General features: G+C 42.3%; 1 protein-coding gene across 2 annotated transcripts in view; it reads right to left on the reverse strand.

Moving 5' to 3' along the window:
* N4BP3 (NEDD4 binding protein 3) overlaps nucleotides 1-25,623 on the reverse strand; it is a 44,680-nt gene that overhangs the window by 14,711 nt on the left and 4,346 nt on the right. The window contains exon 1 of one of the 2 annotated variants that reach the window (XM_063447262.1): nucleotides 14,359-14,391. The exons of the other annotated variant lie outside the window; for it this stretch is intronic. The gene's annotated coding sequence lies outside the window, so the exon portion shown is untranslated. Of the gene's footprint in view, nucleotides 1-14,358; nucleotides 14,392-25,623 lie in introns of those variants that run through there. 2 annotated transcript variants of the gene reach the window in all.

The following is a 25,623-nucleotide window of genomic DNA, read 5'->3' on the forward strand; positions in this document are numbered from 1 at the left end:
TCAGAGTGAAAGACACCCTTGCACTACACTAGGAGTGTGAGCACACATACACATTGTACTCCACTTTATCACGTGCAATGCTTTAAGGATTTTCACACTAGAGTGACCTACTCACCAATCCATTAGAAGCTGAACGTCACCGAGACTTAAAGTAGAAAATTTAAAGGACACTCCAAGCACCATGATCACTTCAGCTTTTGGTAGCATTGTCATGGGCAGCCTGTCTGGATTTGGCATTGCTGAAGGGGTCAAAGTAGCTCTGTCACCTTGCGGAGTCTTTGCCTATTTTACAAGGACCCGATAGAGTCATCACCACTTAGGGTGTGGTGACCCGGGTTGAAGCAGAGGTGTGTTATACTTCCCTGATGCTGTCCCCCCGGCACCACCATCTTCGATCTACAGCTGCTGGAGCTTCATCAGCCAGGAGCTCACCTCAATGCTGTACTCTTTTGCACATCCATTGGAGCCTCCATAATGTTATCTCACAATAAGTGATACAATGCCTTATTCCTGCAGCCATCGCTAGCAACAGCTGTGGGAAGTGACACAATTTGATTGTGGTAAACTCTGCGTTTTGTCACGCTAGGCATTTACCCAAGACAAAACAGATCATACTTTGCCGTGTGCCATCGTTTGACTGCACTGGAATTTCCTTTAAATGTTAATGCAGTCTTAATGAGCGTTTCATGAAGATTTTTATCTTGATCACATTCTCAAGTTTTAATTTTATATTTATTAAATTGTTGGGAGAAGGGTGTTGGAGACACTTTAAAGGGACACTATAGTCACCTGAACAACTACAGCTTATTGTATTTGTTCTGGTTAATAAAATCATTCCCTTCAGGCTTTTTGCAGTCAACACTGTATTTTCAGAGAAAATGCAGTGTTTACATTATAGCCTTGTGATAACTTAACTTCAATGGCCACTCCTTAGATGGCTACTAGAGGTTCTTCCTGGGCACTGTGCAGCAAAGCCATTTAGTGTCTCCACCCTCTGCATGGATACACTGAACTTTCCTCATGGAGATGAATTGATTCAATGTATCGCTATGAGGAGATGCTGATTGGCTAGGGCTGTGTTTGACTTGTGCTGGCTCTGCCCCTGATCTCATTCACAATGCTTTGATTTAGGAAACCATTGGATTGGCTGGCTCAGAACACCACTTCTGATGATATCAGTCAGGCAGTCAGATCACAGGCAGAGTAAAATAAATGCAAGATTTTGCTATATTTAGGTGGGGGGGGGGGGAAGGAGGAATGGGGTTCAGGGAGGCTAGATGGCGGTTTTAACACTATAGGGTCAGTAATACATGCTTGTTTCATGATGATTTCTCTGGATTTGATAAAACTGATCGAGGAATTGTGAAGATCCCCATTTTTGATGAGCCGCATGAGAATGGAAAACGCAGAGGAACTGCACCCATGTGCCTACTTACAACGTAATTACTAGAATAAGCTGCTGTGGCCATGAAGATGGTACAAAACGAAGCACTCAAGGCTATTGTGATGTGCGACCACACATTGTACTATTCAGCTGGGAGAGATGCACTGCTTGCATCCGTAATGTTCTGAGATTGCAGCTCCATCCCAGCTATGAATGGGCAGTGTGTATTGCTTATGCTTGAGTGTGAATATGAATGAAGACATATCCTAGAAAGAGACAGAATGGAACATGGGAGTCCATTAATCAAAGTGTCACTGAATAATCTCCACTTTTTTGTGTGCATTTTCTTGTTTGAATAAAGAGTTCGGAACAGTCTTTTCCACTATTTATTACTTATGGCACTTTTCAGGTTTTTCTTTTCTTTTTCATTTGAGTTCCTTTTTTGTATAGTGTATTCCATTTATTCATATTTCTGCCATATATATATATATATATATATATTCTATTCTTTGGTGTTCTCCCACATCAGGTTTATATTAATGTAGAATGCAAGGCTGGAAATTTGCACAGTATTTTATTAGTTAGTGGGACATAACTGAAAATCTTCCAGAACAAAAAAAGAAAGGGGACACCCTTTTCAACCTGTTTGTAAAACACTTTAATAGCACATTTTTAACTCTTCCAAAAAGACATGTTTCGCAACATTTTGATACATTTTACCAATGATGCCAAAACCATAAGGCTTAGAGCTGCCAATTTGCTATCCATTTGGTTAACATAGAATGTGATGGCAGATAAGAACCGTTTGGTCCATCTTTTCTGCCCAATTTTCTAAATACTTTCATTAGTCCCTGGCTTCATCTTAAGTCTAGGATAGCCTTATGCGTGTCCCACGCATGCGTAAACTCCCTCACGGTGTTAACCTCTACCACTTCGGCGGGAAGGCTGTTTCATGCATCCACTACCCTTTCTGTAAAGTAATACATCCTGAAATTTTTTTTTAAACCTTTGCCTCCTCTAAAAAAAAAAAAAAAAATTAAAAAAATCTCTCGGCATAACGTACATATCATAGGGAGTTCTATCAAATATACAAAGGTCAGATTTTGAGGTCAGATACTTTCTAACGCCCTGATAGAATTGAATTTCCTTAAACCGTCACAATTATTTATTAAAGTATGAATTGTCAGGAATTTAAACAAAATCTTAAACTTTAGGTCAAAATAGCTGAAAAAGTGGATTTGTGGGAGGGACGTCAGCTACCCTTTCATTTTTTATATTTTGCCATTAGTTTCAATTTCACTTTGAATTCCGAACAATTCACAGTTTAATTAATAACCCTAAATATTTATCACTAGATTATTATTATTTAATTTTAAAGATGATTTATATACTTGAAAGTATTACCACTGCTTCAAATTTTCAAAGCACCCAGGCTCTGTTTATTTTACACGTTGACAGGTAAAGAATGTGAGCCTAGAAATTACAATGCTTTTATTATATGTCAAACGTTTAAGGGGCCATTTTAACTAGAACACATACTTGAAGGGGTTAAGTGCACCTGTCTTATTATCTGAGTACCTGAATTGTTTCTTCCCACAGTAAAGCTGGCTTATCGCACATTCCTTTACAGATATGATTGTGTTTAATTAATAAAACAAACAGTACACACATACAATGTGTAAGCTACGGGGTCAGGGCTACTTGTGGCTGGAATGTGCAGGCTCAATTGTCATTCTCACAATAACAGGCCCTGCTTAGAGTTGGGGGAACAAATTCTTTGCATGCCTCTCGGAACAATAATTAATTCACGCTCTACAGGAGGTTTCTCAGCCTTCCGTATGTGCATGGTGGCTTTCCAAGAAGCACATATCACCAAATATGCCTTTAAACCCATCACAGCATCTGCCACCGAGTATACAGGACTAGATTCTCATTACACTCCGATCCATTGCCAAAGACATACTGCTACAGATCCAAGAAAATATAAAATTCTTTGTACTAATAACTCTACACCAATTCAATTTTCAGGTTTGAGCAAAATGGAGGATTTAACTAGACATCGGGGGTTGACTTTCGTTTCACTTGAGTACGAATCATAGTCCATAGGGGGGAATTAATGTGCCGCAATAGTGTTATGTGGCGCAAAATTAATGGGAACAAAACAAACAAAAGATGGATTTTATTTATTTTTTTGCTCGTTTTAACCTTTCAAATGTGATTGTGGTTGCGGATGATTGATTTTATTGTAGTCCAAAATCTGCTGTAGCATTGCAAACGCTTGGCTGACATGATAAGGCCTTCCTTCTGTTAGACAATCGTCCCATCCGACAACAGAGAGATGTGATTGACCAGCAATGGAAGGCTTTTATTTCCTACACTTCTGGAATAAAAGGGAATCATGACATGTCACACATGTCATGTGTCCTTAAGGGGTTAAATAGGTTTCCCTGAAGTTCCCAGACCTCTAGCAACATTTGGGACAGATGGGTGTTGGTAAGACAGATAGACAAAAAGACAAGAGGAATCTAAACTTGTTAAACAAACGGGAGGATTAAAGGAGGAAGCAGGTGAGGCTGTTTGAATAAGACACTCCTTACAACTTGTTAAACTAGCTAAAAAAGTAAAGTTTTCAAAATCAAGTTTATTGGTGGCAGAGTTTCAAAGTCTGCAAGAGGGGTTAAATGTTACTAACAAACATGCTACTTTATATACAGATTTGCTATTTCCTTTTATAGGAGGGTTTATTAAACAGGGAATTGTGGTGATTTGACAAGGAAAATGGGACAGTTTAATCATTCCTGACCGGTCTCTTTTCAGTTTCCACAATTCCTGGTTTAGTAAATTAAATAAAAATACTAAGACGAGATAGCATAAAATGTTAAAGATTACTGATGAATATTTGAAAAGAATCCCATGACCTTTTACGGTTGCCAAATTTATACTTCTGCATAAGGCTATGAAAAGTGAGGAACTGGAGCGGAACAGTTTATATATACGTTTTAAGTAAAATTGAAAAGATGCCAAAATGCAGCAGTACTGCAATACATCACAGTACTTGTATTTGGTAAGACACTGTGCAATTCTGTATTTTAGCCAGCTTAGTGATGGTAATAAGAAAGATTCACAGGCACTCCAAATGTGAAAGCAGCAGGCAGATTTATTGTAACAAAATGAACAGCATTTTGACAAAGACCTCCTGTTAGGTCGAAACGTTGCTGTTCATTTTGTTACAATAAATCTGCCTGCGGCTTTCACGTTTGGAGTGCCTGTGAATCTTTCTTATTGCCTTATCGTATTGGGATTGCTGGTCCTGTTCCAGAGCACCTGTGGCCGTTAGGAGTGAGTGCGTTTCCTGTGGCCAACTTTTGCAGCTTAGTGATGGTGGCATTTTTCAGCTCATTGAAGCGGCCTGGGTGCAGTGTCCCTATTGCACTTAGTACTGCGATGTTAAACTGCAGAGAAACTGCAATGCTTACATTGCAGCACTAAGTCTGCCTACAGTGGCTGTCTATTAGACAGCGACTAGAGGTGACTCCTGCTTCTTAACCGACTGGTAAATGAGACTGGACGTCCTCACGCTCTGCATGAGGACATCCAGCGTTGGATTTTTCCCTATAGGAAAGAAATGATTACATGCTTTCCTATGGTGAGGACTAATGCATGCGCATTAGTACCCGCTCATTGCGGGATGTTGGAGGAGGAAGAGCCACGACTAAACACAGAGGGACATCGGCGCTGGGGTAAGGTGGGGGGGGAGGGGGAAGGAAGGACGAGTGAGGGGGTAGGCAGAGGGAGCTATAGGGCCAGGAATACAGCAGGGAGCAGATATCTGAATATAGCATTAATGCATTTAAACAACTAATCTTTGCGTCCTGCGTTTCTATAATCATGTCTAGTTGAGTGGGAAATCTCTCCATTTTAGCCTGAAAATGCCTGGCACAATCAAACTATTTGTAAAACACACAGACAGACAGACACACAATAGGATTCCTTTAGTATTTGTGAAGCTGCTGTGCTTGCACCGGTAAGCTGCAACAGAAGACACACCCTGTACAGATCAGGAAGAGGCTCCACCAATCACTTGACAGACGCACAGTCGGATTTGCCGGCATATGCGCTAACCTTACCCAAACCCCCATTAAAACACGGACACAGGTTATACTTTTGGAAATAATTAGTCCACAGCTTTATTAAATTATTAATAAAATAATTAAGGAATAACAAATGGGGTCATTGCCAACAAATCTTATTAAAGTTAACATCCCCCCATATACATAACATACCCCTAGCAATGACCCCACAATAATAACAATAGATAACAATCTGAATAACATGTTAATACAGAAACTGGCCGCCCAATATGACCACATTTCCACCAGGTTAAATTGTAGGGGTGTACCGAGACACCGCTACCCTCCATATCGATTGTAGGGGTGTCCCAAGACACCGCTACCCACCATATCCATTCAGGGCCGGACTGGCCCACCGGGATACCGGGAAATTTCCCGGTGGGCCGCATTAAGCTGGGGCCGGGCTGACAGCCCTAATGATTATTATAATAAATCCTCCCGTCGGACTGTGCCAGCCTGTCAGTCCGAGGGGAGGGAGGAGCTGGGGGCTGGTGTGGCTGCCAGCAGCTGCAGGGAGACCTGTCAGTCTCCCTGCACAGTCTCCAATCATTTCGGCCGCATGCCCCGCCCCCAAACAGAAGCTCTGCCTCCCGCCCACAAGCTCCGCCCCCACACACGGTGCTGGAACGCTGCCCACCAGACCAACCGGAAACTAAAGGTATTTTCCGTTTTACAGCCCCTTACCCACTATACAGCCCCCCCACATTCTATACAGCCCACCCACATACTAAACAGCCCCCCTACTCACTATATTGCCCCCCTACCCACTATATTGCCCCCCTACCCACTATACTGCCCCCCTACCCACTATACAGCCCCTCTACCCATACCACAGCCCCCCTACCCATACCACAGCCCCCCTACCCATACCACAGCCCCCCTACCCATACCACAGCCCCCCTACCCATACCACAGCCCTCCCGACTATACAGGCCCCCTACCCACTATACAGGCCCCCTACCCACTATACAGCCCCCCTAACCACTATACAGCCCCCCTACCCATACCACAGCCCTCCCGACTATACAGGCCCCCTACCCACTATACAGCCCCCTAACCACCTCACAGCCCCCTACCCACTATACTGCCCTCTACCCACTATACTGCCCCCCTACCCACTATACTGCCCCCCTACCCATACCACAGCCCCCCTACCCACTATACAGCCCCCCTACCCATACCACAGCCCTCCCGACTATACAGGCCCCCTACCCACTATACAGCCCCCCTAACCACTATACAGCCCCCCTACCCATACCACAGCCCTCCCGACTATACAGGCCCCCTACCCACTATACAGCCCCCCTAACCACCTCACAGCCCCCTACCCACTATACTGCCCTCTACCCACTATACTGCCCCCCTACCCACTATACTGCCCCCCTACCCACTATACAGCCCCCTACCCATACCACAGCCCCCCTACCCACTATACAGCCCCCCTACCCATACCACAGCCCTCCCGACTATACAGGCCCCCTACCCACTATACAGCCCCCCTACCCATACCACAGCCCTCACGACTATACAGGCCCCCTACCCACTATACAGCCCCCCTACCCATACCACAGCCCTCCCGACTATACAGGCCCCCTACCCACTATACAGCCCCCCTAACCACCTCACAGCCCCCTACCCACATCACAGCCCCCCTACCCACTATACAGCCCCCCTACCCATACCACAGCCCTCACGACTATACAGGCCCCCTACCCACTATACAGCCCCCCTACCCATACCACAGCCCTCCCGACTATACAGGCCCCCTACCCACTATACAGCCCCCCTACCCACCTCACAGCCCCCCTACCCACATCACAGCCCCCCTACCCACTATACTGCCCCGTACTCACCTCACAGCCCCCTACCCACTATACAGCCCCCTTCCCACCTCACAGCCCCAATACCCACTATACAGCCCCCTACTCACTATACAGCCCCCCCACCCACTCACAGGACACCTACCCACCTCATAGTCCCCCCACCCACCTCACAGTCCCCCATCCCCACCATATTAGAGATATATCTCTCTCTCTCTATATATATATATATATATATATATATATACATACATACATACATACATACATACATACATACATACATATATATACATACACACACACACACACCAATAATATGTAAGGCATATATGTATATGTATGCATATCTTGCCACCCCAGATGATTGAGTAATATACACAAATAATATATATATAAATTACTCAATCATCTCGGGTGGCAACACATAGCCATACGTATTACATGTGACAATACATGGCGTAGTTACTTATGGGGCAGGCATCGATTTTTTTCCAGGGCTGCTTTGTATCCCCAGTCCGGCCCTGTATCCATTGTAGGAGTGTACCAAGACACAGCTACTCACCAAATCCATTGTAGGGGTATACCAAGACACCGCTACCTACCATATCCATTGTAGGGGTGTACCAAGACACCGCTACCCACCAGTTCCAGTGTAGGGTGTACCAAGACACCACCACACCCCCAGGTTCGGAGCCACCGACGGGTTTGAACCTACCAACCACGAGCAACACTGCCCAATTCACACTAAACCTCAGGATGCCCACTTTCTCCTCCATCTACCCTGCGATTTAACCAGGCCATTCCCCGCCACTGTGAACAAACGGGAAATCAACTAACCTAACCAAATACAGGGAGGGACAACTGACAGGTAAGCTTAGGTTCAGTTAAAATGGCCACTTCATATAATGGCTGGTGTAAATACTCCCCTTATGGCTACGCCCTACCCAGCATGCTAGCTGTCACTAACTTCCTGTGGCTGCTATGCCTACCTCCTGGCTCTGTCAAGGCCTATTCCTCTTAGCTGCGTTGATCCATGGGCTACAAGCCTCTCATTCCGATGTATGGGTCTGATCTTCTCCCACAACTAAAATGTTACCTTAATTTTCATTAAAATTGGTGGTTTACTCTAACAAACTATTTTAAGGGAAACGGGGGTTTGGGAGTCTTTATGGTTTCTGCATCTTTAGGGTAAATCCCTCAACCATGAATCCTCAATGCAGTGGAGGGGTCAATTTTAAAAAGTTTTTCATTTATATTCCTGACCCTGCAATGCTAAAACCACCATTTAGCCACCAACGTGAGCCCCCCAATACAGTAAAATCTTACCTTTATTTCAGTCTGCTGCTGCTGGCTCTGCCCCTGATCTTCCTGCTTGGCTGACATTTGTCAGGATCAGGACAGGGATCCAACACGCAGAGTACAAACAGGAGAAGTTACGTATACCGGACCTTAGAATGGCCGGACTAACGTAAGGAGTAAGCAAAGAATGGTCTAGAGACAAGCCGAGGTCGAGGGAACGAGAGAGCAGATAAACGAGAGACAAGCCGGGGTCAAAAGGGTGACAGAGGTAAGCAGAGTAGAATAAACAAGCCGGATCAGAACCAAAGAGTCAAATAGAGGTAAGAGCGCTGAGTGACTAGACTAGCTAGAACCACGACAGGGCAATGAACCAATACACAAAACCTCATTATATACCCTGGTTCCAAATAGATGATCACGCCCCCGACGAGTCCTGATTCGAGCTCAGGACTGATTGACAGGTCGGAACGGCTAATCGTCATGACGTCGGCTACTAGAGCCGCGTCATAAAAGAAGGCGGATCAGAGGCGTCCGGCGTGTAAACGGCCGAAAGGACCGCGAGGAACGAGTGAGTCAGTTCCTCTGAGAGGACGGAATTCTCAGTATCTCACCTTCTCTGAGGTAGAGACAACAGGTACCCTGACAGTACCCCCCCTCTCAGAAACGCCCACCGGGCGGAAGGAACCGGGACGAGACGGAAACCGGGAATGAAAAGCCCTGCGGAGGCGAGGAGCATGCACCTCCTCCTGGACCACCCAAGACCTCTCCTCCGGACCATATCCTTTCCAGTCCACAAGGTATTGTAACCTCCCCCGAGAAATTCGAGAATCGAGGATGGAGACAAAGCATCGGCCTTAGAGTTCTTAGAACCAGGTCTATAGGTGAGCACATAATTGAAATGAGTGAGAAATAAGGACCAACGAGCTTGCCTGGCGGACAAGCGCTTGGCTTCCCCAATATAAGACAAGTTTTTGTGATCTGTTAGAATAGTAACAGGATGCAAGGTCCCTTCCAATAAATGTCTCCACTCCTTTAAGGCCATAATAACCGCTAATAGTTCCCTGTCACCAATGTCATATCTGCTTTCAGGCCCAGACAATTTTTTGGAAAAAAACCCACATGGATGTAATGGTTTATCCACACCTAATCTTTGAGACAAGATAGCACCTATACCTGTCTCCGAGGCGTCTACCTCGAGTAGAAAAGGCAAAGACGTATCAGGATGAACCAAAATCGGTGCTGAAGCAAAAAGATCCTTGAGTGTTTTGAAAGCAACGAGAGCTTCAGTAGACCAAGTCTTAGTGTCAGCCCCTTGTCTAGTCATATTGGTAATAGGCGCAATAATAGACGAGTAACCTTTAATGAAGCGCCTATAATAATTAGAGAATCCAATAAACCTCTGAATGGCCTTGAGTCCCCTGGGCAAAGGCCAATCTAAAATAGACTGGAGTTTAACCGGATCCATCTTAAACCCGTCCCCAGAAATAACGTACCCAAGGAAGTTTATCTGAGACTGGTCAAAACTACATTTCTCCAATTTGCAGTACAATCCATGTTGTAGAAGTTTGCGCAATACCCTTCTGACTTGTCTGTGATGAGTCTCAATCTCACTAGAATGTATAAGTATATCATCCAGGTATACAATAACGCAATCATGTTGAAACTCCCTAAGAACCTCATTAATCAGGTCCTGAAATACTGCTGGTGCATTACAGAGACCAAAAGGCATTACCGTGTACTCATAGGTAAACTTGGGAAACATGTGTTGGTTAACTGTCAGATGGTATGCTTGATATTTTATTGTGTTCAAGCTAGTTGTGGGTTAATCGCTTTATGTGTGTGAGGGTACCGGCTAGACTACCTGTCAGTAGGGTTAAGCAGGAATCAGAGGACTAGCCATGTGCCTCTCATCTTGACAGTGGTGTGTGTCTAGTGTAGTTGGCTAGTGTAATTTAGTCCCCATAGGCAGCCCCTCTAGAACAATGGCTACTCCCGGTGGCAGTCACAACAAATGTCCCATGAGTCCCGACAAGTGGCCCATCTCAGCCAATGCCCCCACGTGGCAGGTGGTGTGTAAGCCTCCCAGTGAGCTGTTTCAGGGCATATCCAGCAGGTGCCTGGTGGTAGTGCAGGAGCTCTGTTGTCAGCCAGGCTTTAGGCAGTACTGCTCTCTGAGGGTGCTTCCTGGTGGACCTCTGCAACCTCGTTGTCCGACGCTTGGGCTGTGCATGCTGTTTGAGCAGACGTCGTGGGGGGTCCTCCCTCCAATGTGGAGCTTCAAACTTTCGTGGTAGGCTCTGATGCGAGGGAGCGCGGGTATCTGGGCAAGGCTGTACCGCTCTGGTGCGTGGACCACGGGTGGGCGCTCGGGCCCTCTTGATTCGTGGCCTAGGGATGGGGCGCCGAACCGGACCTCTGCCTGGAGGCTGTGTTTCAGGCCTAGGAGGTGCAGGTGGCTGTCGCCTTGTCTCCCATCCCTCCCAGAATTTTCAGCACATGGTGTCGAACCGATGCAGGAATCCTGCCATCCAGCCATCTTGGGTCGTCTGCTCATCACACCTGTCGTTGTTCTCAGCCATTTTGTCAAAGGCCTTGTGTCGATTAAGAGGTAAGTGCCTGTTTGGTGTGGGCCCGGATAACCCCCGCCGGCCCAAAGGGGGGGGGGGGGGGAGTACGGGGCTCTGAGTATCCACTCAAGAGAAGGGCCTGGCAGCCCCGGGCTGAGAGATCGTCCGTTTCTCCCGCCAGGAATTTACCAGGCCTCTACAAGCCGAGGACCGCAGCTGTCGATTAGGTGAGTTAAGGGTGCCAGAATTCTCCCAAACATTGCCCCAGCTGTACCAGGTGAAGGTACCATCTGGAGGAGCTTCGGTATTAGAGTATTTTGTCCCACAAATTGCTATTTAGTCGGTTTGAAGCAGGAGCTCATGCAACCTGCGACCATTCAGTATGGCGTCCAAGCCTTGCCCCCCAAAATAACTTTTATGCTAACAGTTTGGTCTGCTTAACATGTAGATTTATGGCCTATAACGTTGACCTATAACACCAAATCATATTGGTCATTGCAAGCGTAGGTTCTGTAGCACAGCCTGGAATACATGGGAGAGTGTCTTCTACTGGTTAAGGGACCAGCAACATAACACTATACTGTTTATTCACTAATCACAGAATTGTAGTGAATTAAAATAAATTGAAAAGCTCAAGAATATTCCATGTTTAGCGAATATAGCTTGACAGGAAGGGTTTAGATGGAACACTGGTAAAATTGTTGCTAAAGCAACAACTCTAAGTTAAACCATATATAAAATTTGTAGGCAGCAATTTATTTTACCCTCTCCTTTTCATTTATAGACAATGTGTTTTGTTCTTTGTAAATCATACACAGAGATTTTCAAAGATGAACCTTTGACACGGGACTGCTTTTTGGAAATGAGACCCTAGAACATTCCATCACATCAAAGAGACAAAATGGCACCAGGTTAACCTATAATCTCCATTCACTTAAAAACCAGTTTTAGTATTTACTATATGCTTGAAAACAACAGAACCAAAACATTTATCAACTCAAATAAAAAACACCCACCACTAAAACGCTAGCTCTGTTTACAGTTAAACCCAAGTCACTGCTATCATCAAGCAGTAAAACCTGCTCCCAGGCTTGAAAATAATACCCTTCTTTCAGGGCCTGAGCAGCCCTCATCGGCCCTGCAATGGAAATCATCAGACCGTCATCAATACCAGAGATGGAAAAGATTACGGGATCAGTTATACTAATCTTGTGAGAACTGTCTTGTCGATACTGAGCCAGGAGATGCAGGCCTAACAATGGAGGGCTTTTTACTTGTGCAGCCAGGCATAGGTGCGTGTCTGCAGAGCGGCCGCACCAGGGCTAGTGATTAAATAATAGGAGGCACAGCCTAGCTGGACATTGTTGAACTAGGCCCAGAAAATTAATGAAACCAATATTCACAGATACAGCTCCATCGTTACGCAACATAAATTGCACCAATACTCTAGCACTAGTTAATTTGAATTTACTAAGCAACAATAGCAACATGTCCTACCTAGCCTGTCATGCCAACAGTGGTAGCTAAGAAAGACACATTTCTAGAGGACTTATACACCACCTGAATAAACAATGTGTGCCTAGATTGGTGGGAGTTACATTCCCAGGCGTCAGCTGCCGCCATTTTGTATTCAGTCATGCTCTTGATAATATTAAAAGCGATAAGCAGCTTTCTGTCTCCCCAGGTCCTCTGCCAGTTTGCCACTATTAGGAGAAGGGTTGAAATAATGGTGGCAGCTATTGACTGGAAGTGTTACTTCCACCAATCTCGAGCAAGCTAGAACGTATGCCCCAGTGCTGTCCTAAGATTAGAGAAACCCTAAGATCGAAAAAAAATCCCCAATTCTAAAAGACCCAGAACACTGCAGCTCTGGAGCATTCATAAGCCACTCAGCCCTTGGTTTCCGATTTATTAAGATGTCTCCAGAACCCTTGATGGTATTATTTCCCCATAGTAATGACATAGTTGAAATCATGGTATATTATATACATAGTTTACAGAGGAGCTGTATAAGTTCAGTGATGTACTCAGAAAATTGTAGATTATCGCAGTATGAACCCAATAAAGAAGGCCTTACAAAACGCTGCAATAATTATTTTAACTTTCTATAGTTAATCAAATCAAGATACGGAGTATAATTGAGATATATATACATATACATACACCTCATTTTATTTTAATGTATTTATCCATCTATACCTCTATATCTCTAGAACCCTGAAATGATTTTGCCTAATACATTCTTCATAGTTGTGAATATTTTATATTACATTATATTTTTAGCTTGTCCTCTAAACACTAAAACGACAGGTTAGTCTCACTTTCCTGTGAGTAGGTCAGAAGAGCTTTAAGAGAATATCCCCATCAGCTGGGTGGAGTTAGGTAAATACACCATAAAATTAGACATTAAATTGGGACTGTCCAAGTCTAATCCTATAGGGTCAGACGGTCAGTGACAGGCCAAGGGGTCATGACAATACACGCAGAACTTTCTTCTTTGTTTACACCAAACATGTCACTCTGATAAATCCCTGAACTCTGGCAGGCCCTTGAGAATGACACAACGGCTGTAGGAAGAGAGCCAGGTTCCATCTAAAAGGTTTACTCCAAGAAACACGACCACGTTAGTGATTTGAAATGTTGTCGACATGTTAAAACTTTAGAGCCTGGTAGGAACCAATGTAACAAGGCTAAACTGTTAGCCATATTATCTTATGAACGGGCCAGGGTATTCCTGGCATCAAAACTATAACAGCGGACTATAGTGGTTATGGTACTTTGAGTAATCCTTTAACGGCTCTCTGTAAGCTGACATTTTCACTCATGAAATATCAGTTTACATAAATCAAATGAAAAAAAGGATGCCTGATAGATTAAAATTCACACTCTGAGGAGGAATTAACTACTCATTTTTTGTTTTTCGGCTTTCAAAATCCATTATCTACAAAACATGTCAGCATCAGGGCGGTATACACTTAATCTATTCATTATGCAGAAATAAAATGACAAGTCAATGTATAGATTAGAAGTAATACTAGGCTGAACATCTTATAAATGAAATTAGCAACACTTAAAAATTACATCTCCATACTTGTCATGACAGACTTAAAAATCATTAGCTAAATATATATATATTACACTAACACACACACTACCTCTCAATGTCTCATTTCTGCAGACCAAGCCCAATACATTTCCAGTCTCCTGTAAGGTACACAGAGACAGGGAAGTCTTCAAGAAATTTGAGCTAATCTTTGATTTCCCATTTAAATCTATGGGGGCACACCAAAGTCAAATATACAAAGAAATAAATGGTCTGTTTGAGATCTTCCGTTAAGTGCTCTTTAATGCATTTTCCGTTGAAATGTTAAGTAGGAAAAGAGTTTCAGTGCGTCTACAAAATTATTTACATTTTTTTCATTTATGGTTCTAAATGCTTATTGGATACCAAATGGTATCGGCAGAGAAAGGAACTGCCTGAAGAGGTGGGTTTTATCAGAGTCCATACAGATGTTTAAACTGCAATTGGATAAATACTTGCAAAAACATAACATACAGGGATATAATTTCTAATTAGTGGGGTAATAGCTGCTTGATCCAAGGAGACATCTGACTGATATTTTGGGGTCAAGAAGGATTTTTTCCCTAGTTTGTTGCAAAATTGGAAGCGCTACAGACTAGGTTTTTTGCCTTCTTTTGGATCAACAGAAAAAACATATGTGAGGAAGGTTGAATTTGATGGACGCAAGTCTCTTTTCAGCTATGTAACTATGTAACTCTTATGAACATCAGCAACTAAAAATTATCTACTCAAGGTATAAACACGTTTGTAAAATACTATTAACCCCTTAAGGACCAAACTTCTGGAATAAAAGGGAATCATGACATGTCACACATGTCATGTGTCCTTAAGGGGTTAAAAAAAATAAAAACCTGGGAGTGCGTCAATGTCAACCATTTTGGGGATTGACAGGTGTCATTCTTCCAGAGCCAATGCAAGATACAGATTATCATTCGCCGTTCGGGTTGATTGCTGATAACTGATGCTGAAATTCTGTACATTTAGTGAGTTGAAAAAGCAAAACTATTTCTACACATATCTAGCTGGACATGCTGACAGCAATCACATTCCTATCATTCTCAAACAGCAAGTCAATGCTGGGATCACGGAGATCCCAGCATGTACAGTGCTGACTGCAATCACACTCCTATCACTTTCAGACAGACCAGTATATTACAGTAAATCATTTGTGGTTTCACCTCCCTGCCTTCAGCTGAGCTCCATTGGAGTTTCCGGAGGTGAAAGACAGAGTGCAGTGACTGGGAGACGTGAGTAAGTGATCGGTAATATTGGTAAATTACAAGACTGATACCGATTATCAGAAATTTGCCAAATATAGCCTCTAATAAATCAGTGGAACCGATAATCTGTCTATCCCTACCATTTAGTCAGCCCAACAATTGGCCAGTGTAAATTATGTAGTCCAGTTTCAGTTATGAGTGCCAGCATGGGTTGTCAGAACCACATTTTTTTTTTTTTTTTTTTTAACTTTTACCTTGTATATAATCCAATTAATCAGAAAATGTGATGTTGCCATTTTGGTTGCCAGTTCTGCCATGTTTTCGTGCAGATGGCTAGCACATGAAAAGCACTGACCTGCAGTATGTATATTTAATAAGCTAAAAGGACGCCAACAACTTTCAACCTGCATCTAATCCTTTATTAGTCAGATTATTTATGAAGTGCAATTTCATTTAACATCAATGTTAGCCCTAAATCTCGAATCAGATCGCAATACTGCTAAAAAAAATAAATAAATAAACAAACCCCAAGCACACTGAGCAATAGATTCTAAGAATGACTCTGTTGAAATAATCATAGGCTGCTATGGCCTTTCAATAAAAGGATCTTTTGTTGCTATGTACTAGCTAAAAGCAGCAGCATTATTACCAAAAAACAAACAATTCTACCACACCCCTTTTCTAACAAATGACTGCTTTAACCAGGAAGTGGCTGACAAGTTTCAGCCAATCCTTTGGCTTCTATTAAAACCAACAGGAGAATCACAGCACATGCCCATAGACAATAACAAACGTCTGCAATGCGTTACACTTTCCTCTGTAGAAATTAAAAGGACACCAAAACAACTTTAAAGGATCCAATAGATTTTACCTGTTAGTATGCTGTATTATGTTGCAAGGAACAACAAATAATTGTTTCTCAGATTTCTGTACTATAAGCCTGCCTTGCCCCCCCTTAGCTACAACTCCCCTATTCTTTAATAGAGCTGCTCACAGAAATGGAGAGGGAGGCATACTTGATTTATAATTACACTGAAATGTCGATTATCATTTAGATGTGGGCAGGGAACTGAGTCTGATGTATGCACAGGAATAAGTTTTTTTAAAGTCAATTACAACTATGCTGTGCACGCTTCCCAGATTTTAATTAATATATTTTTTTTCAAAAAAAATGGTGTAGGCATAATCTGTACACAGTGTATTCAAATGCACTTAAAGTCTTCTTGTCATACAAAGAAATGTCATAGAGGCATGGGGAGGACCGAAGTCAGAATACCCTACTTTGCTAAGTTCCAAGCATGCAAATCAAAATTTGATGCCTATTCAAAGATGTTTCATGACAGCATGGAGACAAGTAAATGTGCTGGATAAATGCTAGAGTGCCCCAGATCCCCTCAAGATGCCTATTTAAAGGAACACTCTGGGCACCATAACAACTTTATCTGAATTAAGTTGTTATGGTGCCAGCAGGTTCCTGGCGATGATTTAACATTGGGGGTTAAACTATTCATGAATGACTTAACCCCAAAGTATTGATTCCAGTGCTGTTTAGCTTTGCCCCAGTGCTTCCACTTCTCCGAGATTTCTAAAACAGAAAGCCTTGGACAACCTCGTACAGGGGTGCCATTGAGTGGCTGAGAGCGTCACTTTAAGCTAATCAGTAACTCCCATTCATAAAAAAGCTTGAGAAAAATACATGTTTTGCTTAAAGGAAAACTATAGCATTGAGAATACAAAACTGCTGCCTCCCCATCCAGTGACTAAAAGGTTAAAAATCCTTTTTTCACTTATCTGTTTCCAGCACTAAGGGGTCTGCCTGCTCCTCCAGAGACGTCACACCAATGGGGGGAACCTAATGCGTATGCACGGTAAACACTGCACGTGCATTAGACCTTTCTCATACGAAAACATTAAATCAGCTCTTTTTCTGGAATGTGTTGGTATTTTTTTTTGTCTTTTCCCATTATTTACTACTTTTTCAACTTTTCTGTCTTTTTATTTCTTTTATGTAACTCATTGTGTAGCACATTCCATTTATTAATGCTCACGCATTTTAGTGCTTCAATAACGTATTCAATTGTTTTGCTATTACACCACTTTTATTTTGTAGAAAGACAGACTAGGAGTCAGAATACACACAGAATATTCACATAGTATTATTAGTTAGTAGGACATAAATGTAGAGGTGCAAAAAAAAACAAAAAAAAAAAACTGTCGGAATGTGCGCTAAAGGAAAGGTCACACTTTTCACAATACACATTTTTGACCCCAACCACCCTTAAAACAAAAACAGAACAAAAACAGATAAATATTTCCCTATGAATTTACCATTTTAGCCTTCATCCTTCATTTGGGGTCAAATCCATAGCGTATGGTATGCTTACAATATTTTCTGTTGGGAATGCATAATCAGTGAAATACTCCTACCACAATAGTAAAACTAGCTCACATAAGTCAGCTTTTACAGACCGTGCAAATGCAGAAAACAAGGCATTAAAATCAGAGCAGGTCTAAAGCCATGCAAATGTCCCATAAAAGGTCAGTAGGCATGGTGAGGCTTTACAATCTATTACTCAGATGGATAGCAACAATAAACAACAAAGTATCAGCAAGCTCCAGGGGTCTGCTCAAACTACTTCTCTACAGCAGAGATTTTGATGACCACATCCATCACAATCTGTTTTTAAAATGACACTCACACAAGCAAACAGGTGGCTCATTCAATAAATTGTGTACTCAATCAGAGGGATCAATAAAGGGGCCCTCCTAGTGTCCTTACAAACAAACTGCACTTAATGCACACCTAAAAACACAGTTACAGTAGACGTCGCCAGAACTTGCATATGGAACATTTTCTGTTTTGTATTTGCATTTATTGTAACGCTTAAAGGGAGACTATAGTCATCAGAATAACTACAGCTCATTGTAGTTGTCTTAGTGAGTATAATCAGATCCTTGAGGCATTTTCATGCAAACACTGTCTTTTACATTAATGCCTGGGGACACCTTCAGTGGCCACTCCTCAGATGGCCACTGGAGATGCTTCCAGGGGCAGTGCTACACAGTGTGCTGCACTGCCATGCAGCGCTGCATTTTTCTCATAAAGATGCATTGATTCAATGCATCTCCGAGGAAATACTGATTAGCCTGGCTGGTGTTTGGGCTCCCCCTCCCACCTTCACTGCAATCATAGCGACTCCAATGATTTTCCTATGGGAAAGCATAGGGTTGGCGGAGATCATCAATTCTGATGATATGAGCCAAAGAAGAGGATCGGGGGCATGGCCAGCAATGGAGAACCCACGTTGTGCTGGAAAAAAAGGTACGATTTAGGGGGCTTAGGTATGGCAAGCCACCTAAATGGGGGTTTTAACAAGCAAAAACAATTAAGTTGCCATAGGATCCAATACCGAGACAGACTATGGATCTAGGGCTGTAGAAGGCAGAGGGACCAGGTGGATTGCTGCCATGAGCATAATTTTGGGGTTAAACCGCTCAAAATAATGACAGAAAATTCACCATAGTGTGTACCCTCAAAAAAAAAAATAATAAAAAAAAAAATACCTCCTGCACAAACACTTTTACAAAATCTATCTATTCCTTGGTTTTCTTTTATTAAGAACTCACGGAATTGTGAAGAAAAAGTACAAACACAACAGTTATGACATCGCTGTGCAATTTCCTTTATATTAAAGCGCAGTGCTTTCAGTCCAATCTGTAAAGTGTTCTATTGTGTGATGCTAGACTGGGGTATTGCAACACAGCAGTCACGCAGAGAATTGTTTATTATTAGAATTGGGGAATGCCTGAACATAAAACACTCCATTAAACAACACATCCTCAACTGACTCAGTTATATCTCCCTTTCATCTGAAACAGTTCCCCCACTTCTCCCGGGTGAAACATAGTTTATCAAAGTCAATTATTTGGCAAGAGAGCCCTTAACCACTCACTGTAAACAGAAACTGTTCCATTTTTTGCCCTCGGCAAAATAAAATCCTGGCAGTTCAAGTTTCACCTATTGTGAATGCAGCCGTGCTGTCATGTGCTGGATCCGAAACCACAACACCTCTACAGAAAACCCGCAGAAGCAGGCAGCGCCAAGGAAACAAAACTATTTGAATAGATCCTAGTCTGACTGTGGGGACAGGAATGTCTCCGATACATAGAGCAGACTTGTTCCACTGCTTACAGTTCATTCCAATTTACATATGACAAAGAGGAATAGCCAGAAAGGGTTATGAGCCATAAGGCCAGTTCTGTATGTATATTGAAGAGGAACTCTTTACTGTTTGGGTACTTGAGTGAGGTCTGCAGCAGAGGCAACTGGAAGGTACTCACTCCTTTAGAGAGCTTCCAGACTTTCGATGCTGCTGTGTTCTTGTAAAACACTGCAAAGTTTAAAGAATCATGGGAAATCTGGAATTTGCATTGAACAATAAGCTGCCGAAGAATAGCCTTGCAGTTGATGCAAATTCAAATAGAAAGTTAAAAAAAAAAACCACAACGAACATGTATATAAGACATTCCAGCTGAAGTCTTGACTTGCAAAATGACGGTCTAACAAATTGTCACATCATGCTACAGTATATAACAATATTGTCATATCACGATAATATATGAGTCAGGCTCCACCTCCGCTCTAATGCAGTGCTCGCATTAGGACTTCCCCCATAGGAAAGCACTGCATGTTTTGGGTGACGCTGGATGTTCTCATTCACAGTGGGAGGACGCCCAGCGTCAGGAGACCAAAAGTCACCTAACGAACCGGAAGTGCCTCTAGTAGCTGTCTGGTAGACAGCCACTAGAGGTGGAGTTAACCCTGCAAGGTAATTATTGCAGTTTAATAAAAATTGCAATAATAACCACAGTCAGCTCCTGAAAGTTGAAATGCCAGGAGATTAAAAGCATCTTGCAGACGATGGAGACGGCTACAAGTCACATGTACCAGTAACTAAATACTACATTACCCCATAGCCTCGCACTACAAGCGGAGCAGTCACTCTCGGCTGTCTTTGCAAAATATGTCACCCCAGAAAGTGACAGAGTGGGTTTAAAGATAGGTTTTAAAAAGGTATGTCATTTTCCAGACAGCTTTCATACACTAGAACATTGGGTAGTGTTTGGGTAGTACAAGGAGATAACTGATGTCAGTCTATCCTCAGGGCTGCCCAGTGTTTTCATAATAGCACAGGTGGATCTGTCAAACAGATAACATGGATTGATTCACCTCTGGTCCTGTCAGAACATCTGCAAATCCTCTGCTTTTAGTTAGGCCTGAGGATAAACTTTCTGATCCTCTTTGGAAGCCCAATTAATCCAGTTGCACACATGTAGGAATCCCCCTGGGGTAGCTGAAAGACAGGTCTGAGAAAAGCAGAGAGGAGAAATCTCAGTCAGGACTGAAAGATTATTCCCGATATCTATGAATATGTAAATGTCTATATTCCCCATCAATATAGACCGACAGCTGTATGTTTCTAAGCAACCCCAATGCAGTACTTCATAAAGCAATCCTATCTGGAAAAGCACGGACCTACCATTCACTAATTAGTGAATAAAAAAAGTGATGTCAGAGATAGGTAGGGATACCCAGCCATTTCCTGAATGACACTGAGCGCCCATGAGGTTGAACAGATTCCTGGCAAAAACATAGGCAGAGCAAAACGGATAATAGATCATTTTTAAACTTATATTTTTCCAAAAACACATGCTACAAGGCATTTAACGCACAGACTGCATGCAGCTGCAGCACACACGTGTTACATTTACCTATTCTGCATATTAAAAATAAACATTCAAACGTTTCCTCTTATAGATGGACGAGTTATAGGGGCAAAAATAATCAAAGAATGCTTTATCCAAACCTAAATATTTTATGATTTTACAACAGGACCATATATGCATGAATTGTTGAAAAAAAGTAAGCTGGACAGCTCCCGGCCACCATTATTGGTGGCAGGGTATTTGCATTATTGGTGGCCGGGTATTTGCTTTTTTGGTGGCAGTTTTGCCATTGATCTCAAAGTGTACAGAAAAGGTTTTGTCCCTTTGATTTTCCTGCTTCTAATTTCCTGCTCAGCACATAGTTTCCAGGTGTAAACAAAGATTATAACAGCTAGAAAAGAACATAATAGAATTTTCGTAAGCAACGTATACAGAAACAGAAAATAAAAAAATCCAGAGACGTAGAAAAAAATAAAAAATCCACCTGCAGGTAAAACTGGTTTGCTTCCAACTGAAACCATCACGTTGTGACCTCAACAAGATCATCTATGATTCTATGGGAAATAACAGAGGGCTGAGGATCAAGCTGGGTCTATTAATAACCCAGCATTAGAAAAAAAACAAAAAATAGATTACAAAATCTCCAGACAAGTCAAGCTGGACCTGTAACAGCTACACCTAAAGGCGACACCCACTGCCTGGCTGCATGTGAAGGGAAAGTTAACTTACTTGACACGACAACCATCAAAATTCACAAAAATATGCAGATTGTAGCTATCCATGTGTCTTAAATAAACACTAACCCCCTAAAGCATTTTAGCTTGCAAAAGTATTAGAATAAGAATTAGGGGTTAAGAACATGTCTTTTTCTTAAGTGATGATAGCAAGAGAGAGCAGTGTTTTTTTTTTGTTTTGTTTTTTAATACAAAGGGCTGGTTTAAATGAGGGAGGATAGAATATTAGATTAAGTTGATATTAAGGCTGTGTGCGCGCGAGTCTCACGCACAAGGTCCGAACCGTGGTGCTTGCAAAAAAAAAAAAAAAAAGCTGTAGGTGCGGACGACAGATGTCTTTTTTTGCACAGACACCGAAATTAGTCAGTCAAGAACCAGAGGTGTAACTATACCTCAGCATATAATCACCAATAGCTTTGTATAGGCAGCATTTGAAGTTGAAACGCTGCACATACATACTGCTTGCACCATAACCACTTCTAAAAGCAGAAGTGGTCATGGTGGTTTGAGTAACTCTTTACATTATATGCTCCATTAACCCCTCCCCTCCTAGTGATGGCTGCATGGAAATTGTCTCTATCTATGGAATATCTTATGGGATATAGACATCAATGCGCTCCTGGCACTTCAAGAAGATCGGTCGGAATATTATGACAAGTTCAGGTAAGTTAAACTCGCCCTGCCACCAGCCCCACAGTGGAGATGTCACTGTTGGCATTCTTTACAAATTATGCAAAATCACCAGATGGTGACAGTTCCACTTTATATAAAAATATATTGTGGTTCTAGTTCAAAGATTGTGGTTCTAGTTCAAAGATTTTCCAATGCCGCATGGCACTCATATGACAGAAATACGTTGCCAGCCAGGTAACCTTTCAAATATGTATTACCCATCCACATTGAAAAGTTACACAGACAGAAATTCAGAAAATGCCTTGAAGGACCACTTTAGGCACCCAGACTACTTCAGCTTAATGAAGTGGTCTGGGTGCCAGGTCCAGCTAGGGTTAACCCATTTTTTTATAAACATAGCAGTTTCAGAGAAACTGCTATGTTTATTAATGGGTTAAGCCTTCCCCCAAATCCTCTAGTGGCTGTCTCATTGACAGCCGCTAGAGGCGCTTGTGTGATTCTCACTGTAAAAATCACAGTGAGAGCACGCAAGCGTCCATAGGAAAGCATTGTAAAAGCTTTCCTATGCGACCGGCTGAATGCGCGCACAGCTCTTGCCGCGCGTGCGCATTCAGCCGACGGGGCGGAACGGAGGAGGATCGGAGGCAGAGATCTCCCCGCCCAGCGCTGGAAAAAGGTAAGTTTTACCCCTTTTCCCCTTTCCAGAGCCGGGCGGGAGGGGGTCCCTGAGGGTGGGGGCACCCTCAGGGCACTATAGTGCCAGGAAAACGAGTATGTTTTCCTGGCACTAGAGTGGTCCTTTAAGCCTTGTTCAGGTCAGACCTGGGTTGACTGATGTTAGACAGCAGTTTCTAACACCAAGCAAAAAAATTGACAGTAAGCATTCACCATCAACTGTCAAAATAACATAACTGTCTGCAATTTTGTAAGAATGCAATCATTAGTTCCATCAAATGTAAGTTCTTAAAGTACAGACCGAAATCAATTATATGCAAAGATGTATGCATCATTTAAAATACTTATAAACACTCACTCACTGAAAATACAATTATCTGATAGTGAAATTGTCTTGACAAAAAAAAAAAAAAAGTATGGTGATAAATCACTGCTTGAACTTCTCATTCTTCATAAATTGCTCCCACCTCCCAGAAGCGGCTCTCTGAGCCATCATAACTTGAAAAATAAACGGCTTGTATTTATTGCTAGTTCACATTTAGTGCATGTTTGGAATTATGACAGGGACACTATAGTGATAAAACAGCTTTCTGTGTGTGCATTCAGTTACCAGTCTAATTTCCACCTTGAATATTTTAGTGGGATGAAAGCAAGTCTAAGTGTCAGTTCAAGCAAAATCATTCAAAACACACTGTTACTTTAATTAGGGGAGAAAGTTTTAAATGCTTCTTTGTGTTTGCTGGTTTCTGTAAACAGACCTTTTCAAATGAAGTGTGGGTAAAAAAAAATGTGTTTGTTTAAAAAAAAAAAAAAAAATTTACAATTTGTATCTTCCCTCCAATTTTTGAAAATCGTTCCTCCTTACAGCAGCAAGACTCGGTAAAGGACTTTATAGATACCACTCTACATTGGAAACAACTGTAAGACTATACGGAGTGTTTAATATATCACAACTAGCCAGGCCTTGTGAAAGCACCATAACTCAACCCCAATTTATTGTTATTCTGCATGCTGGTGCTGGGCGCCATCTTACTTGAGTAGCTTAAAAGCGTTAACAAACGGTTTAACTTCAAAGTCTGCAAGCGAGTGCCCAATCGTTCTGCCCATGCACTTCCTCTCAATACAGAGTGGTTTTTGTGCTATTTTACACTTAACTAGTGCTGCTTGCCTTTTATGGTACTTTATTTTCACTTGTAAATTATTCACAAGCGCCTTTGTTTACTTGATATTTTTTTGCACTTCCTCTCAATGTCGGAGACTTCAATTAGTTAGCCGTGGACTGGGTGCCATGGTTTAATCCCATCAGGTAAGATGGCCCTCAGGAACTCCTTGCACCATAACAACTTAATTACAAAGATGTTTTTATGGTGCCTGAACTGGACTTTTAAAGTTCCTCACCACTGACAGGCCTGGAGGGTCCATGGCACACTCACCAGGAATTAATTTCTACTTCGCCAATGGCTACTGGAAATTCTGAGCGCTGATACTGGGTTTTATTCATTAAGCTGTGCGGACACTCTCTGGTATTTACTCAAATGGGAGTTAGGAACGGACCAAGACGTTTTTAATTTCAGGCCAAAATAGAAAAAACACAAAAAACTGTTTTTCCAATTTTGATTTTTTGCCTTACAATTTCAAATTCTTCAATCAGTTCCCATTTTCATAAATAACCATGAGGATTATTCACTAAACTATGATTGTAATAAATTGGTCTAAAATGTAAGATTCCCCAGTCAAATTAGTAAGGTTCTAATAAAAGAAATGTAAATTTTTTCCAATTCATATTTTGGACTATAAAATTTAAATTCTACAGTGAATTATCTTTGTTAGTTAAACATTATTTTATCGAAGTTGTTATAGTGCCTGCACTCCCGCCTCCCCCCAAACCCTTTAGTTGACTAATACGAGGGCTTGGAAACGCTACTTCAAGCCAAGACTCAAAGCCCTCAGGGTATGAGAGCTGAGAATCTTACTTCCCGGTGCTCGTACTGTAACATACCATGCATGCACAATGCCGTCACAGTCTGCCATAGAGAATCACTGTATTCATTTATTCTCTATGGCAGACACCATAGGCGACACCTCCAGAGTCAGTCCAATCTAAGGCTCCTCTGAGAGGAGCACCAACTTTCTTCATAGGAAAGAATTTGATCACTGTTTTCCTGGGGGAGCTGCAGTCATGTGACCGGGGTTTACTGGTTACTGCAGCGGGAAGCACCACCAGTGGCTGTCGATGTAACAGCTACTGGAGGTTTGTTTAAACCTACAATGTTTTACATTGCAGGGTTAAACCTACAGGGCCATAGCACCCAGGCCACTTCATTGAGATTCTTCACACTTCGCATATTT

This window comes from Pelobates fuscus, chromosome 3 (assembly GCF_036172605.1).
Source record: "Pelobates fuscus isolate aPelFus1 chromosome 3, aPelFus1.pri, whole genome shotgun sequence".
Lineage (NCBI taxonomy): Eukaryota > Metazoa > Chordata > Amphibia > Anura > Pelobatidae > Pelobates > Pelobates fuscus.